Source organism: Chiloscyllium plagiosum, unplaced genomic scaffold (assembly GCF_037043375.1).
Source record: "Chiloscyllium plagiosum isolate Xiang-an unplaced genomic scaffold, Cpla_swu_hap1 HiC_scaffold_21, whole genome shotgun sequence".
NCBI classification, from domain to species: domain Eukaryota; kingdom Metazoa; phylum Chordata; class Chondrichthyes; order Orectolobiformes; family Hemiscylliidae; genus Chiloscyllium; species Chiloscyllium plagiosum.
In genome coordinates, this window is record NW_028270159.1 from 72012630 (window position 1) to 72028640 (window position 16011).

Consider the following 16011-nt stretch of genomic DNA (forward strand, 5'->3'; position numbering starts at 1 on the left):
CTAAAATGAAGAGATTCTTGCCAGGGTTACTCATCAGTTGACGGTGCAGCTTAGTTTCAAGAGATGCTACTCCAGTAAGAGGGAGGACAGATCAACACATTTCTGAGCCCTACTGTTCATACTGATCATTGCTGAGGCTGCAAGGTGGGCACAATCAGGGAAATGATGGAGGCAGGCCTGAGAGATCATGGAGAGTCAAGATGTCAAAGAGAACTGGTCTATGTCAGCATGGCTTAGCAATGAGAAGGTGCCAGACTCCCTCCAAGCCATTTTCCAAATCCTACCATCTCCCAGTTAAAAGCCAGTGAATAATTGAGCATGCATTAACAAAAAGTCTTTCAAAAATAATTTACAGCCCTTCAATGTTCAGGCCTTCAGTTGTTCACTTCAAAGCACTGGACTGTGCAATGAGGCTAAACATATTGAAAACACATTGACTACCAAACCCTCTGCTTCCCAATACTATGACATCGGCCACCTCCTCTCATCCCTATCGATTAAAAAAAAAACAGACCATGGTGTCCTGCAAACCTCTGTGAAAGTTGAAAAAAAAAATCAACATATATTGCAGTCATAGCTTTTGAAAGTGGCCTTTTTAAGAGAATGTAATGTGAAAAGGAAATTCTACAGAGAAGATTTCTGGAGGAAATTCCTCTTGAGAACATCTCTCGGTGTTATAGCAAACACCACCATTCCAGACCACAGCCCATCCCAATATTTGCATTACTCCTGGTGATTAGAGTGATTCCTCTTTTTTTAAAAAAAAGTGCTCTATCAGCTCAATAGAGCCTTTTGATTTTCAGGGTTTATTTTCAAATATTTGCAAGTCATTTATAGGTGTAAGCCTTTTGTTTAATTTGTGTTTCACAATGACTTGTGGCTGGGGACATTTTGACAGACCAGATTGTCAGGAGGATGGGAATCAAAGTTTGCCAGACATGAGGAAGCAAGTTTGAATATGATCTGATTTTGATGTGGTTTAATTATGCTTCATTTGGAATGCAACAATGTGAAAAGGGAATGTTGAAGAACCATTGATTCCTTTGAAATGTTTTGTGCAACGCGACGAATGCCAGTTCAGATAACAACAGCTACATTAAAGAGGCTGCTAGACTGCCTCCCATGGAATTTAATATTAATGACAGAGTTGTCTTAAACAGTAGTACCACCACCCTAAATGCTGAGACGGGAAATTGCTTGCTGATCGATAATGAGGTTCTGTTTCTGGACATTGGAGCTATTGTGAAAATAGTGAGGAATTGGGTTCCTCTCCTTCACCCCACCTCATCGCTTCTCTTTGTTTCTCTTTCCTGCTCATCCTCACTCCCCCACCCCCCATTCCACACTACCTCCAAAATCATTGCATGGTCTCCAAAGTTTGGTGACATTTGATGAAATATGGCTACATATTTGAAGAAACATGGCTATGGATTGGGACCGGCTCCTGTACTCCTCACCTTGGTCTATCTCCCATACAATGTCGCCATTGAATGCTTCGCACTTTTTATAATTTAAGTTGGACAGAGGCCATGTGTATCCACAGAGTCAGGCGCTTTCCCGAGTAATAGTTATTTGTTTGAATCAAGCTTTCAAGTGCTTTCATGGTGAATTCAATACAGGCAGCATCACATCCACACTGTTTCACTGATGTCATCAATGAATAGAATCCTAAATACTGAGGTCATTACACTGCTCTGGGTCAGAGGCCTGTAATTACTCCCGGGGTTATTCTGGTCAGATCTTTCAGTAAACTCCGAACGGATGAAGGAGCAGGAAATGAAAAGGAATAAAATTCTTTTTTCAACAAAACAGCCAATACTGACTAATATTACATGAACCTTCAGTGAATTTGAATAATGAGAAATTGCTATATTCGGATTCTGAATCAAACATTGAGTTGCAAATTGTGCTTGCAAGGGTTACATTAGCAATAGTGTATGAAGTTTTTTTTTGAACTCTGAAAAAAAAACCTTAAGTTTTTTTTTCAGAGATAAGGCAGTTAAACTTGAATCCTTGCATTTTGGATGTTTTCCCTCTGCTCCAGTGCAGATAAGTCTTTATTTGACCTCTTTACTGCCCACCCACCAGCTCCTGCCCTCACAGCCAAAACTCTCGATGTTGGTAAGAAGTGCCAAATATTAACTTGGTGATCATGCACATATTTAAAATGATTTAACTGGTACTTTATGACCAGTTGCAGCTGCGAAAATGTTGACACCTCAAACTGTGAATTAGGCAGAAACCTAAGTTTGTCAGAAACTAAATGGAACAAATTGGCAAGTAAGTTTGATCTCATGTCAGATTTAAATCTGCTATGCTAGAGATCCAATAATGTGAAAGGAGAGTGCTGGCTGCTGTTGTAAGATTATATCAGGGTTGCCTCACGAAGAGATCCCATGGCATGTGGTGAACACCAACAGAGATGAGAACAATCACAGATAACAACTACTTGACTGGTTCAGAAATGCTTGGCTTATTTTGAGAGACCAATCTTGAATCAGCATAAAACATCCAAAGTTTTTCGATGGTCGATTGAATTGTGCTTGTCTTTCAGTATTCAGGAATGGCGAGAAACAATGGTGACATACTAAAGAAATTGTGTTCTCTTCTTTTCAACCTGTACTGTCTCTTCCACACCCCAACCCCAGCATTCACTCATTGTGGTGTACTGTAGACATCCTGTGGAAGTCAAAAGAACCCCATACCATCACGCCCAAGATGGTTAATGATGCATCTTGAAAACAAAGTCCCAGCAACATTTGCCAGGTCATAGGACAGCATTGTCAAAACACTCTAGGAGGATGGGTGGTGAAGGCATCAATAACGAATAACATTAGCAAGATTACAAGACTGGGATTCAAGATAAACTGCTTGGTCATTACCCCCCCCCCCCCCCCCCCCATTAACTTCACCATTACAAGGGTAAAATCGGGAGCATTAGAATCTTCACTGCTCACCTGGTGATTGGTTTAATTACAAAAATAGTCAAGAAGCTCAATATGATCAAAGAGTGAGCAGTTTGATTGACTGGCAAAAGAACTAACGGACCTAATTGCCACTTCCTTCACCATCACTGAGCTACGATGTTGGGCTACCTAGCACTTACACTCCACGGAATGGACTACAGAATCTCATAACACTTACACTGAAAGGACCGTTCCTGTCTATAATCTCTATTTCTGATGAGAACAACGATCAGTGAAAGGTCTGTTACACCTGATTCTCACTTTGCATGGATACCTCTGTTCTTTTATTATCACTATGGCTAATAATGCGATTTATTAAAATTGTAGTTATTGACTAACTTAAGAAAACTGGTCGACCAGGCTTGGAATATTGAATCTCAAGTCTGCGATTTTTTTTTTGTTAAATTGCTTTGGACTTAATTCTGGATAAGGTTACTGATGTTAAATGACTTAATATGTGTTCTTTGATGAATTTCAGTTCTGGAAACATTGTCAGTGCAAACAATGAGGGAAATGGGAATGCAGGTTCTCCTGGATCAAGTGAAGTAATTGCAAAGTAAGTTTAGTTGCAGGCATGACTAAGTTAGTCATTATATCAGAATATGACAAACCATTAGGAAATACTGGTGAGCTGGTAGTTTGTGCAATGTTATACAATGATCAATGGGAACAACTCGGAGGCAATGACTTGATCAGCTCTCAAAGAGAAACCTGCCTATGTTCACTCCCAAGTCATTTTACTATGTGATACTGCAAAACCTCTCCTGGTGAAAATTGTAGATTCCTTTTGAAGACCTTAGTTGAAGCTGCCTCCACCACTACACTATTAGGCAGAATATCACAGTTTCCGAACTATGCTATTTTAAAAAAAAAATCCTCGTAACCATTGTTTTATTTTGCTGATCATCTTAAGTCAGTGTCCTTTTCTTCTCAAGCCTTTTTTAAAATAGAATCGGTACAGTATGGAAACAGGCCACTTGGCCCAATAAGTCCACACCAACCCTCCACAGAGTTACCAATCCAGATGCATTCTCCTACCCTTTTACTCTACTCTATCCAAATCCCTCATGATTTTGAACACGTGTAAAATGTCTTCTTCATCTTCTGTCCTCCATAAAGAGCAGCCCGAGCTTCTTCAAACTATCCACATAGTTGTCCAGTTGCTCATCTCTGGTACCATTCTTGTGTACCTTTTGTGCACCTTCTCAAATCCCTTCCTGAAGCGTGCTGCATAAAATACTAGACATGAGGGAAAAGCAGGACTGTTTATAACCATTTGTCATAATTTCCTTATTTTGCATGTGACGGTCCTATTTATAATGTTCAGAATCCTAATGATATCTTCAATCTGCTCTGCCAACTTCATAATTTATGTGCATACACACAATATGTATAAAATGCATTAAATATTAGCCTGGGATCATTTAAGAAAGCATCGGTCATTGTATAAAAATAGTTTAGCTTGTGTATAAAATGAACAAGGAACAATCCAGAATAATTCTGAGTTGGAGGAGGGCTGAATTCAATGGGCCAAGAGGGCATTTGAGCACAAATCTGGGCAATGTTCAGCTTCAGCTGTACAGTACAGCTTAACATTTCCACAAGCAGGAAATGGTGTCAAAAACAATACTCGAATTCCCTGCATGATGTTACAAAGGATATGGATTATTGTTCACCCCAGTGAGAACCGTGCTAAATATAGACTGTTCAGAGGGGAAATAAAGAGTAAGGGAGACTGGCAGCTAACATTAAAAGGGAATCCAAAAGTCATCATTAGTCACAAACAGTGGAAGGGTAGCAAAAGAATGAGTGGGGCCAATGATCATAAATCCCCTGTTTAAACTTCAGCGGGGCAGGGGCCTGGCTGAGGTATTATGAAGAGGAATTTGATGTCCAGTTCATGGTGAAACAAAATGTAATTGCGACTTGGATGAGATGAAGTTTGACAGAATTTTAGAAAGGTTAAAACAAAACAAAATTGCAGATGCTGGAAATCTGAAACAAAAATGAAACTGCTGGAGAATCTCAGCAGATGTCTGGCAACATCTGTGGCGGGAAAGCAGAGTTAATGTTTTTGAGTCCTGTAACCTCTTGAGATTCTCCAGCAATTTATGTTTCAATTAGAAAGGCAGATTGTCATTGAGTGTTGGTAACTGATAACAGCTGAATTGGAGACACCTGAGGGTACAGAGAAAAGTAACATTGAAGCTGCAGTGGTAATATCCACAACACCCTAATCCTGTTCAAATACAGACATGGAATCAGAGACTGGCGAATCACAACATTTAAAATATTTTTATTCAATCCAGCAAACAGATTCATCTTAGTGATGGGAAAGCTTCTAATGAACTGTAATCTCAGCCTCAAGCAACAATACTGGGAAATCATATGGACTAACTTTATACGCTGACTAGAAAATCTAATGTGTAACATGTTTACCTAAATCATCTGATGAAGGCATGTAATTCTGAATGTTCAGTTTTATTGGATATTTAAGCCGGTTTAGAAACATAGAAAATAGGAGCAGGAGGAAACTGCCTCTTTAACTGTAGTTGTCAGTGTTTGCTTGAAATGTCTTAATTTGTCCTTGCGTTCAATTGAAGCTGTGAAACAAACATGGAGTCCAAACTCTGTCCAAATTCTGAGGAAGTTGACAATTTGAGTTCACGAGAAAAGAAAGTGACAGTCAAAAAGTAAGTTTGATCCAATGTACGACCATGTTATGCTTCAGCATGTGTTCAGTCTCTTTCTGAACCTGTGCCAATCTTCAAAGGTTAGGTCTATAGGATGTTGCTTGATTGGAACAACATTTCCTCAATCAATATTATGTGTAGTGAGATTAGTAATTCCCAGGTTATTCCCACATATCTCCCCATGGGATTATACCAACTCGTTCAGGTCATTTCGATTTGCATCTGGAAGGTAACTCAACAGTTTATCCCAGTTTTCCAGAATTTCCTCATTGTTCAATTTAATTTGAGGAATGTCTAATTCACAATCATCTTGATGAGTTTTTGAACAAAATCCATCTCTTCAAGCCACAGAATGGTCACAGACATTGGTGGAGCAGTAAGTCATTCAGCCCCTTAAGCATGCGCTGCTGTTCAAAATGATGATGGCTGATTATCCAACTCAGTATTCTGTTCTCTCATTCTTTGATCCCTTTAGTCCGAAAAAAAACTATTATGTTTTGGACTAAATCAATTTCTATGACACTGAATTCTAAAGTGTCACCACTGTCAGGGTGAAGAAAAGTTTCCTCATTTTAGTCCAAAATGCCCGAGAAAGTCTCCTTAGACCGTGAGCCCTGGTTCGGGACTCCCCAGCCATGGAGATCATCCTTCCTGGTTATCTAATTCTGGGCATAAACACTGGCCTGTGCTGCATCTTGTGATCTTCGCCTGGGTCATGTATGGGGAGGGTTGTTCTCTGCATTGCCACACTTTGACAGTGCAAGTTAACCTCTTGCTGATAGCAAGCTGGAAGCAAGGTATCCATTTGTTGCTAAAAAAGAGATAGGACTGAGTGCTCACTGCCCATATTCAAAAGGGAAGAATGACCTACTGAGGAGAGATATTAGAGAACTTTTTGTCGCTTTAACGGTGGACACTGTTAGAAATTACTGACTCCCGTAGAACACACAGGGAATCAGCAAAGGTGACCCAAAGTGCTGATTCCTAATTACACATATTGCACTTTCCAAATGACAACAGCCCATTGGTTGAAGAAGTATTCTTTTTTTTAAATTAAAATGTTCAGCGATGTATGACACACCTCTGGAGTAGGTGGGACAAGAATCCAAGTCTACTAAATCTAATCTAGGAATTTAAGCCTCCTGACCAAGGGTTGGTAGACTATCATTCTATCATCAGAGGTCTGTTTTGCATCTCATACAGAATTGATGCAATTGCCGTTAATTGCTTCATTAATCCCTGGGGATGTAAATAATAAGCCACTTGTCAGAGTATTGTGTGTTGCTCAGGTGTCACTAAGTTTAATGCTGATCGTTGAGACGGAAGGTTGAGGGTTCAAGATCTACCCTCGGGTTTAGAATACACTAATTGATACTGCCACGGCAATGCAATCTGAGATAATCCTGCACATCAGATGTATATGATGCATTAAACCAAAGCCACACTGCCCTCTAAAGGGACCCTTATTACTTTGAATTAAATTGAGATTATATCTGGTGTCCCAGCCAATATTTATCGCTCAATCCCGATGAGCAGACCATCTGGTCATCATCTCCTTCCTGCTTTTCTCACGGTACACCAATTAGATATCACATTTCTGACATGTGACTACATGATCAAAAGTACTTCGGTTGTTGTATAGAACATCTCTGATTGAAAATTGGCTTTGTCAGAACCTGCATGTATTATTATTACAACTTGACCGTTCATTTCTCACTCTCTTGACCCTCTGTTGTAAGAAAGCGCTCCTTTCCAACTTCCACCAAAGGAGAATGAGACAAAGCTCAGTGCTGTAACATTTCACTTTGTACTAACATCTGGATCAAACTGAAATACCATTCAATGCAAATATAAAACGGACTGAACCAGTTTTAAAGGATTAAAACAAATTATATTTTTCACCAAAGGAGTGTATTGGAATATTTCAATAGTTCTCATTGTGTCAAGTACAAGCAAACAGTGGAGTCTGTTGCAATCTATTTTATCTTGTCTAAAGAACAGGCTGAGGAAAAGCATTGCAGGCTCTTTAAATTCGAGAATGAGGAAAGGAGTACAGTGTGGAACAGTGACTAACAGCAGGAAATTTATTCTCCAGATTAGAATAGATATGGAGTGGAATATACTAAATGATAGAATGCGAGAAGCTAAAGTGGGATATTGCCAGCGAAATGTTTTATAAGCTTGTTAATATCGGGTCAGTCAGGATCTTATTAAGATGTTATATAAATGTGCAACTTTTCGGCTCTGCTAGGGTAGAGAGGGTTTTGCTCTCTATCAAACCTGTGCATCATTTGACTTCAATCTGCTTATCTTTGTTGCATTATTGTATGGAGTTTATTCTCTTAAGTCAATAGCCTGTGCTTTGCCCAAATTTTAAGGGACTCTTACTGACATTGGTGAGTTTCTGTATCCCATGAGGTAGATTCATTGCAATCAGTAATGGAAAATATAGCAGATCAAATATAATGTTGTTAATTGTTATTACATCTTTTAACATGGATAACTATGTGCTGTTCTATGAATACCAAGATTTAAAAGCCTTTTCACTGGAGCCACTGCTGATTTAACCAATGCGCTATACTGGTGAACTCACTGATACTGAAACCTCTGTAATCTGGGACAATGATGAAATAGAAACTGACTGGAACTGCAACTTATCAAGAAAACTAGGGATCAGCGAGAGGTTGGGGCCGAAGCTCAGAACACAGAGGCACTGCAAACCCAAACACCCACTGACACAGTTTCTCAAGATGAATTATGGTGTGGTTCTGCACTATTCGGTTCTGATCTCTGTGGTTTGTGGGAAAAAATGATGTCTGCTAGAAGACAACTGCAAAGCTCTCTTGCGATAATGTGACACAGAATCAAGTGAAATTTGGAGTTCTACTTATGGGGCTTCTTTTATCCTTTCAAGTGGCAGCTGAATTTGGTGATCAGGTATCAGTTACTATCAAATTGGATGAAATCTTGATAGTGATTCCTTTATCTACAGTTCCCTATCTCTGAGGTTTGCCCCATTTCTTTATTAAAGGGCCAATGGGTGTGAAATCTCTTTAGTGCTGTCCATAGGATTGCCGTGCTCCTGCCACTGTGCAACTTCATATTGATATCTGCCTTTAAAAACAATCTGAATCTATGGTCAAATACTGGTGTCGGAACTAACCGGGATTCATAATAGAATGACGAATTCTTCAACTGCTGCAAACCAATATGGGCTAGATTTTCAAACTGTCATTATCACAAAGGTGCTTTTGGTGCCACATTCAGTATTCAGAATGACAATTAGGTTTTCTGTTCGTGCAGAATTTCTCTCTATTACTTTAAATAATAGTGTGCTGTGTGTATATGCATGTGGTTTGTTTCTATTTATTTCTCTTCCTCAATGGCTTTGAAATTGTTGTTGTATAGGATCAAAGGCAAAGTATTGTCTCCACAAGGACATTGTTGCTGGTTTTCCTCTGAGACCAGTGCAGAACTTTACCAGTTCATTGTAGGCCTGATTCATTATAGTTAAGTTTCACCTCTGCCAGCTGGTACAACATGGAAATTTGAGTATTGATGAAAATAAAGTTATTTTATTTAAGTCTTTAATATTGTACTTATCAGGACACTCTCAAGAATTCCAATGGAAAGGGAGAAAGCATTTAATCTGTCTGGGTAATGAGTGCTGTTTGGTAAAGGCATGGAGAGTGGACCAGGTGATGGTTGGCAGTTAACTGCCAATGCTTGTTGTGATTCGACTAAATTGGTGATGGCCATTCTCTGCCTCATTTGGCATGACAATACCTTGACCACTCAGGCAACCTGCCAATTGAAAACAGAACAAAGTTCAGTTGTCAACTCTCCATCACCATCTGACCAGTCCATTTTTCCATTGGGAACATCTCGATCAATCATTGTGCACTTTCCAACGCATCAGAACTCCTTTCTTGTTCAGCATAAAATGTTGTTTCCCTTTATGTCAAAATATTTCTGTATTTGCAAACAATCGTTTGAATTTGGGAAACTTTTGTTGATGGAGTATCCAACATCCAGCTGATATGATTAAAATGGAATCTAGTTTTCGAATTTGAAATGATTTAACCCCCTGACAAGACCACTTTGTTCATGAAGATCCTCTTTGAACATTGTATCAGTCTGGCTGTTGAAAGACAGCTTTGGAAAGTTGTTTACTTTGGTCAATTTCTATTTAATGATTTGCTGAAACGGTGCAAAATGCATTCTATTGCATTTACAAAACTAAGATATCTTGTGAAATTAGGAGATGTGCACAGTGCAAATAAAAATCCCATTTACGGCTGGCCTGGACAAGACTGGTAAACTTAAACTTGTGCTTATAGAGAAAGGACTGAGATCTTAACTGGCTCATTATCATCTAATGTATTGAGTTTAAACTTATGTCTATCTCTAAGTTCTTCAAAGCCTTGACCCACGCTGTCTCTTGTACCCCTTATATACACACTCTGTTCTTTGGTTCTCTGATTGCTTTATATCTTTTTGTCCATGAGTATGGCCAAGCCCCCTTAATTAGCTGTACTTTACTGATAAACTTCCTCAGATGCCCTCTGATACTCATTCTCTCTTTGAAAGCTTGCTAAAAAGCCGGTTTCATGTTTTTGGTCTTGGTCCTCACTCTTCTGATACATGCCAATAAACTTCTCCTGTTTGGCATTTGGTGCATCCTTTTCTAGTTTGGAAGGTCGGACTCGAATAAATATAGGGTTAAAGACAGGATTCTTGGCAGTGTGGAGGAACAGAGGGATCTGGGTGTGCAGTACATAGATCCCTCAAAGTTACCACCCAAATGGATAGGGTTGTTAAGAAAGGATTTGGTGTTTTGGCTTTCATTAACAGGGGGATCGAGTTTGAGAGCTGCGAGGTTTTGCGACAGCTCTACAAGTCCCTGGTGAGACCACACTTGGATATTGTGTCCAGTTCTGGTCGCCTTGCTATAAGAAAGATGTAGAGGCTTTGGAGACCATTCAAAGAAGGTTTACCAGGATGCTGCTTGGACTGGAGGGCTTGCCTTATGAAGAAAGGTAGAATAAGCTCAGACGTTTCTCTCTGGAGAGAAGGAGGAAAAGAGGAGACCTGATTGAGGTATACAAGATAATGAGAGGAATAGATAAAGTCAATCGCTAGACACTTTTCTCCAGGGCAGGATTGACAAGGGGTCATATTTTTAAGATATTAGTAGAAAGGTATAGAGGAGACATCAGAGGTAGGTTCTTTACGTAGAGTGTTGTGAATGCATAGAATGCATTGCCAGTGGTGGTGGTGGAAGCAGAGTCATTAGGGACTTATAAGCGACAGCCGGACATGCTCATGTTTAGCAGTGTGTTGAGGGGTGTGTAGGTTGTTATTATATTTTACATGAGGATTAAACCTCGGCCCACTGTCATAGGCCAAAGGGCCTGTTCTGTGCTGTACTTTTCTATGTTCTATGTTAAAGCATCTCATAAATGTGAGTATTTAATGTCCACTTTGGCAGATTTAATTGATTCTAATTGGAATGTATCTGCCAAAGCTTTAGCAAAACTGAATCAGCAAACAGCTTGAAATTGTACACACATCCATCACATAACATTGTGCTCCACATTAACTTTTCAAATGCACTGCTCCATTCCAAATAGCGGACCATCCGTTCCCGTTCATAGAAATTTGTTTCTGATGGATGGAAGTGGTTGTTTCGGTATCTCTCCCATTTTTATTGAACTCATCTCAAGTTACACTTTAGGATTTAGCACTCAAGACAATACTGTTTGTGTTAAGCTTTATCAATTTTGACCAGTTTAACAGCTCTTCATGTTCTTGAATATTGGAATGGGACTGGGTTCTATCAGCCCTCTAGGGACAGGCTGCCAGGTCATTAGTTGGATAATAATAAGGGAAGGAAGGAGTTTCAGTGGTTCTCATATTTCCACCTCCGTAGTATTTTATTGATCCCAAATTAGGGAAGGGATGACCACTCAGGTGGTCAAAGTAGAGTCTGTTCCCGCCAATTCTGGCAGTTTGTGTGGGAGACCTCCTCCTGTATCCTAGAGACACGCCTGCAGGATGTCCCTCCTAATGAAGTACCTTATGGCTCATAACAGGGTATCCCATCTGCATACTGGAACAGTCTCCTGTCCATGGTGACGATCATTACGGGAACTGGAAATCAGAGTAAGTGAGTGAAAGAAGCCGTGAGGGCTCGAGTGTTCACAACATTCCCAGGACCAGGTTGGCAGGTCCTACTGAGACCATTAATAAGTCATTAAGATCCCCCAATTGGTGCATGGACAGTGGGTTACTCCTACTCCTTGTAAGAGTACTGTGATTACTGCTGTTTCAGTGCTAGCAAGCAAATAGTGAAGTGTGGCCATGTGATAAAATCATTTAGATTCAGTGCTGAATACTTGAGACTTTTTTTGTGTGAAACTTTATAATTCTTCTCGATGTTCTTAATACACTTTTTGTTTCATACAATGGTGATTTTCTACATAGGATTACAGAGGAAATACAGACCATTTGGCACAATCAGTTCATGCCTGCGCTTATGTTCCACTCAAGGTGTTTCACATCTTTTCTCATCTAAATCGCCCATTGTAATTCTCTATTCCCATCCCTTCCAAGTGCTCGCCTAGTTTCCTTGAAATACATCTCAACTATTGATTTCAACTATTCCGACTGGTCACAAATTCCCCGTTCTCATCATTCTTTCAGTGAAGAGGTTTCTTCTGAATTCCCTTTTGGATTTCTTGAGGTACTGTCTTATATTGACAGTCTCTAGTTACGTTCTACCCCGAAGTGAAATGTTTTCTCTGTACCTTCTCTTTTCAAAACCTTTCATAATTTTAGAACTGTCAACCTTCTTTTCAAGAGAGAAGTGAACAGCGCAACAATTCTTCCTTGATATACACAGCCAGAAACTTGTGTAGCATTCTTATAAATCTTCTCTTCACTCTCTCTCATACATTCTATAATATGTCAACTCGAACTGCAGGTAATACTCTTAATTATAGTCAACCAAATTTCTATAGTGACCTTACTTTCAAATCTATCCCTTTAGAGATAAAGCTTAGAGCCTTGTTTGCATTTTTATGGCCTTTGGAACCTGTGGTGAAATTGTAAGTGACTGATGTAATTGTCTGAAATCCCTTTGTTTCTCTCCCTCACTTAGACGTGCATCTTTGAATAAATGACCTGCACATTATTCCTACCAAGATGTAACACCTTACGTTTATCTGTGTGGATCTTCATTTGCTAATTATTTGAACGTGCCGTAAATTAATTAATGATCTCTTGCAACTTCTTGTAGTCCTCAGAATTGGCTACATTTCAACATTCCTTTCCAATTTGGTGTCATTGAATTGCTAATTATTTTTCTCGTAATTAGATACAATATTAATTTGCAGTTTTACTTTATTTTGTTTTGAATTTTTAGAGAGGTGCAGTAATCCACACGGTAACTATAACAACTAAATGTAGAATGACAGATAGATGAAAATTATTACACACACAGGACTAATTAATAGACTCTATTAACTTCAAGGTCAAAACAGGGAATTATTTTTTACACGAATGATATGGTGAGATTATCCGTAGTGCAATCACTTTTGTCCATTTCTTTTTTGTTGCAGTTTATTTCCCCAGGTCTTTCTGTGCTACTGGTATGAAATTGAAAAGGCACCCATCCTCAATTTTAAACTAAATGATAATAAAAAAACAGCGTTTATATAAAATGTAACATGATTTATGAAACCATCCCTTTCGGCTTATATATATTCACAGCCATGTAGGGAGAGGCTGAATGAGCTGGGGCTGATTTCCCTGGAGCGTTGGAGGCTGAGGGGTGACTTTATAAAGGTTTATAAAATCATCAGAGGCATGGATACAGTGAACAGACAAGGTCTTTTTCCCTGGGGTGGTTGGAGTCTCACCTAAACCTATACTCGTGAGTATAGGTTTAGAGTGAGAGGGGGAAAAGTTGAAAGTACCTGAGGAGTAACTTTTTCATGCAGGGGATGGTGTGTATGGAATTAACTGCCACAGGAAGCAGTGGAGGCTTTAGCAATTTCAACATTTAAAAGGCATCTGAGTGTGTAGATGAATAGGAGGGTTTAGAGGGATATGGGCCAAGTACTGGCAAATGGGACTAGATTAGTTTAGGATATCTGGTCAGCATGGGCGAGTGAGGCTGAAAGATCTGTTTCCAAGTTGTACATCGCTATGACTCTATGATCTACCCCTTTGCTCTTAATGTACTCGTCGAATCTCTTTGGATTATCTTTAACATTATCTCCAAGGTTATCTCATTTTCCTTTCTTGCACTCCTCATTTCCCTCTTTACAATGTCCCTGCACCTCTTGTACTCTTCGGGATTCACTTGATCTCATTTCTCTATATCTAATATACGATTCATGCTTAATCTGAACCAGAGCCTCATATCTTTATTCCTCCAATGTTCCCTCCTCTTACCATCCTTACCTTCACACTAACAGTAACATCACGCCCCTGAACTCTCGTTATCTCACTTCTGAAAACCTCACTCTTGCCGGCCGTCCCTTGAGCTGCAAACAGTCTACTCCAATCAACACTTGAAAGTTTTTGTCTCAAACTATCAAAATTTGCCCTCGTCCAATTAAGAACTTTAACTTATATATAATGCCAATCCTTTCCATAAATATTTTACAACTAATCGAATTATGACCCCGGCCCCAAAAAGCTCCCCTACTAACCATTCAGTCACTTGCCCTGCCTTATATCACAACAGTAGGTCAGGTTTGCTCCTTCTGTGATAGTTACATCTGCATATTAATGAAGAAAAGTGACTTTAGCACTTACCAAACTCATCACCATCCAAGCTCTTAAGACCATGGCTGTCCCACTTTATGTTTGGAAGGTTGAAATTTGCTATTATTACAATCCTATTATTCTCACGTATAAATAAGATCTTTCGATATATTTGCTACTCAATTTCACTCTGACTACTGGGGGGACTATTACAATCGCATCAAAATAATCATGCTTTTCTTATTTCTGAGTTCCATCCACACAGCTTCACTAGACCATCCCTCACAAATCCCTTGTGTTAGAACAGTAGTAATGTTTCACCACAAGAAAAATTGATTCCAATCTTCTTCTAGCTCTTCCTCCTTCTGCCGTACCTTTGATGATGGGAGGGGCTTTGAACATAAATTATTCGATTTACTCGTGATGGTTAGTAGCTGAAAATAAAGATACTATGATTGACTTGGGTGATGGGAATTAAAAGGTTACATTGTGTGGAAGGAACATTCTGGATCGAAACAAGAATTTTCGAAAACGAACTCCATTCAGTGTTTGGAGTCCTTGTTGGTTCAACCTGTGCATTGATCTATAATGCAAAATTACATAAAAATATTAACAGCAATTTAAAATAAAATGTTACGATATTGGAAGAACAACTAAGAGCTTCAAAGCTTGACAGACGGCTTGTGGAAAAGGACATGGAAAGCAGCAGGGTTTCCAGAACTTCTCATCTCTGCCTTCCCTGATCGAAATCAACCTGTGATTTATAATTGTTGAGGATTGCTATTCATTAATATCGGTGTGTCAGATAGATCTCAGTCTCAGGGAGGTGTGACCTGCTTCTTTGATTTGTGATGAACTCAGGGGAACATACAATAGCAAGGGGATAAACCCAAAGGGGTGCAGGAGCAGAGGATCCCCCGTGTGTATGTGCACAAATCAGGGAATGTACCATGACACGTGGACAGAAGAGCAAATAAACTCTACTTCATCAATAACGCTGTAGAGAACAAACAGACAGCAATAATGTTAAACTGAAATAAAACAGTCTCTTGTCTCACCTGGAATGTTGCATCTAGTTTCAGGTGCCACGTTTTTGAAAAAAAAAATGCAAAGTTATGAGATTGGGTGCGTGACTGATTCACAACACTATTCCCGGGATGATACACCTCACCAACTCTGAAAAATTGAGAATGTTCTCCTCTGCTGATAGTTTCCAGACTCTGTGACCAGTTGCTGTGATTGGTTCTCAATTCCGTCTTGCGTCAGATAGATCTCAATGGCTGAATATTTCAGGTACTCATGAGCTGTGCCTTGCCTGATCACAGCGACCTCTGATTTATTATTTTTGAGGGTTGTTGTTCAGTAATATCCCTGTATCAGACAGATCTCAGTCTCATTCCCTGGGATTTGACAGGTGCGGTGTGTCAAGTAGATCCCAGGAATTGTGCTCCATGAGATTTATGTGTGAGAAAAACTCCAGTTCTGAGAATCCGCCCTTGGATTGTGCACGTGTTGTGTATGAATACCTGACTGAACGTTGACATTTTTGGCTGATGAATGTTTCGTTGGGCGCTTTC

The 16011-nt window shown here is 39.5% G+C and overlaps 1 long non-coding RNA gene across 5 annotated transcripts in view; it reads left to right on the top strand.

Annotated features, from left to right (window-relative positions):
• Positions 1 to 16011, top strand: part of LOC148146308 (uncharacterized) — a 979539-nt gene that overhangs the window by 543174 nt on the left and 420354 nt on the right. The gene's annotated exons all lie outside the window — the stretch shown is intronic.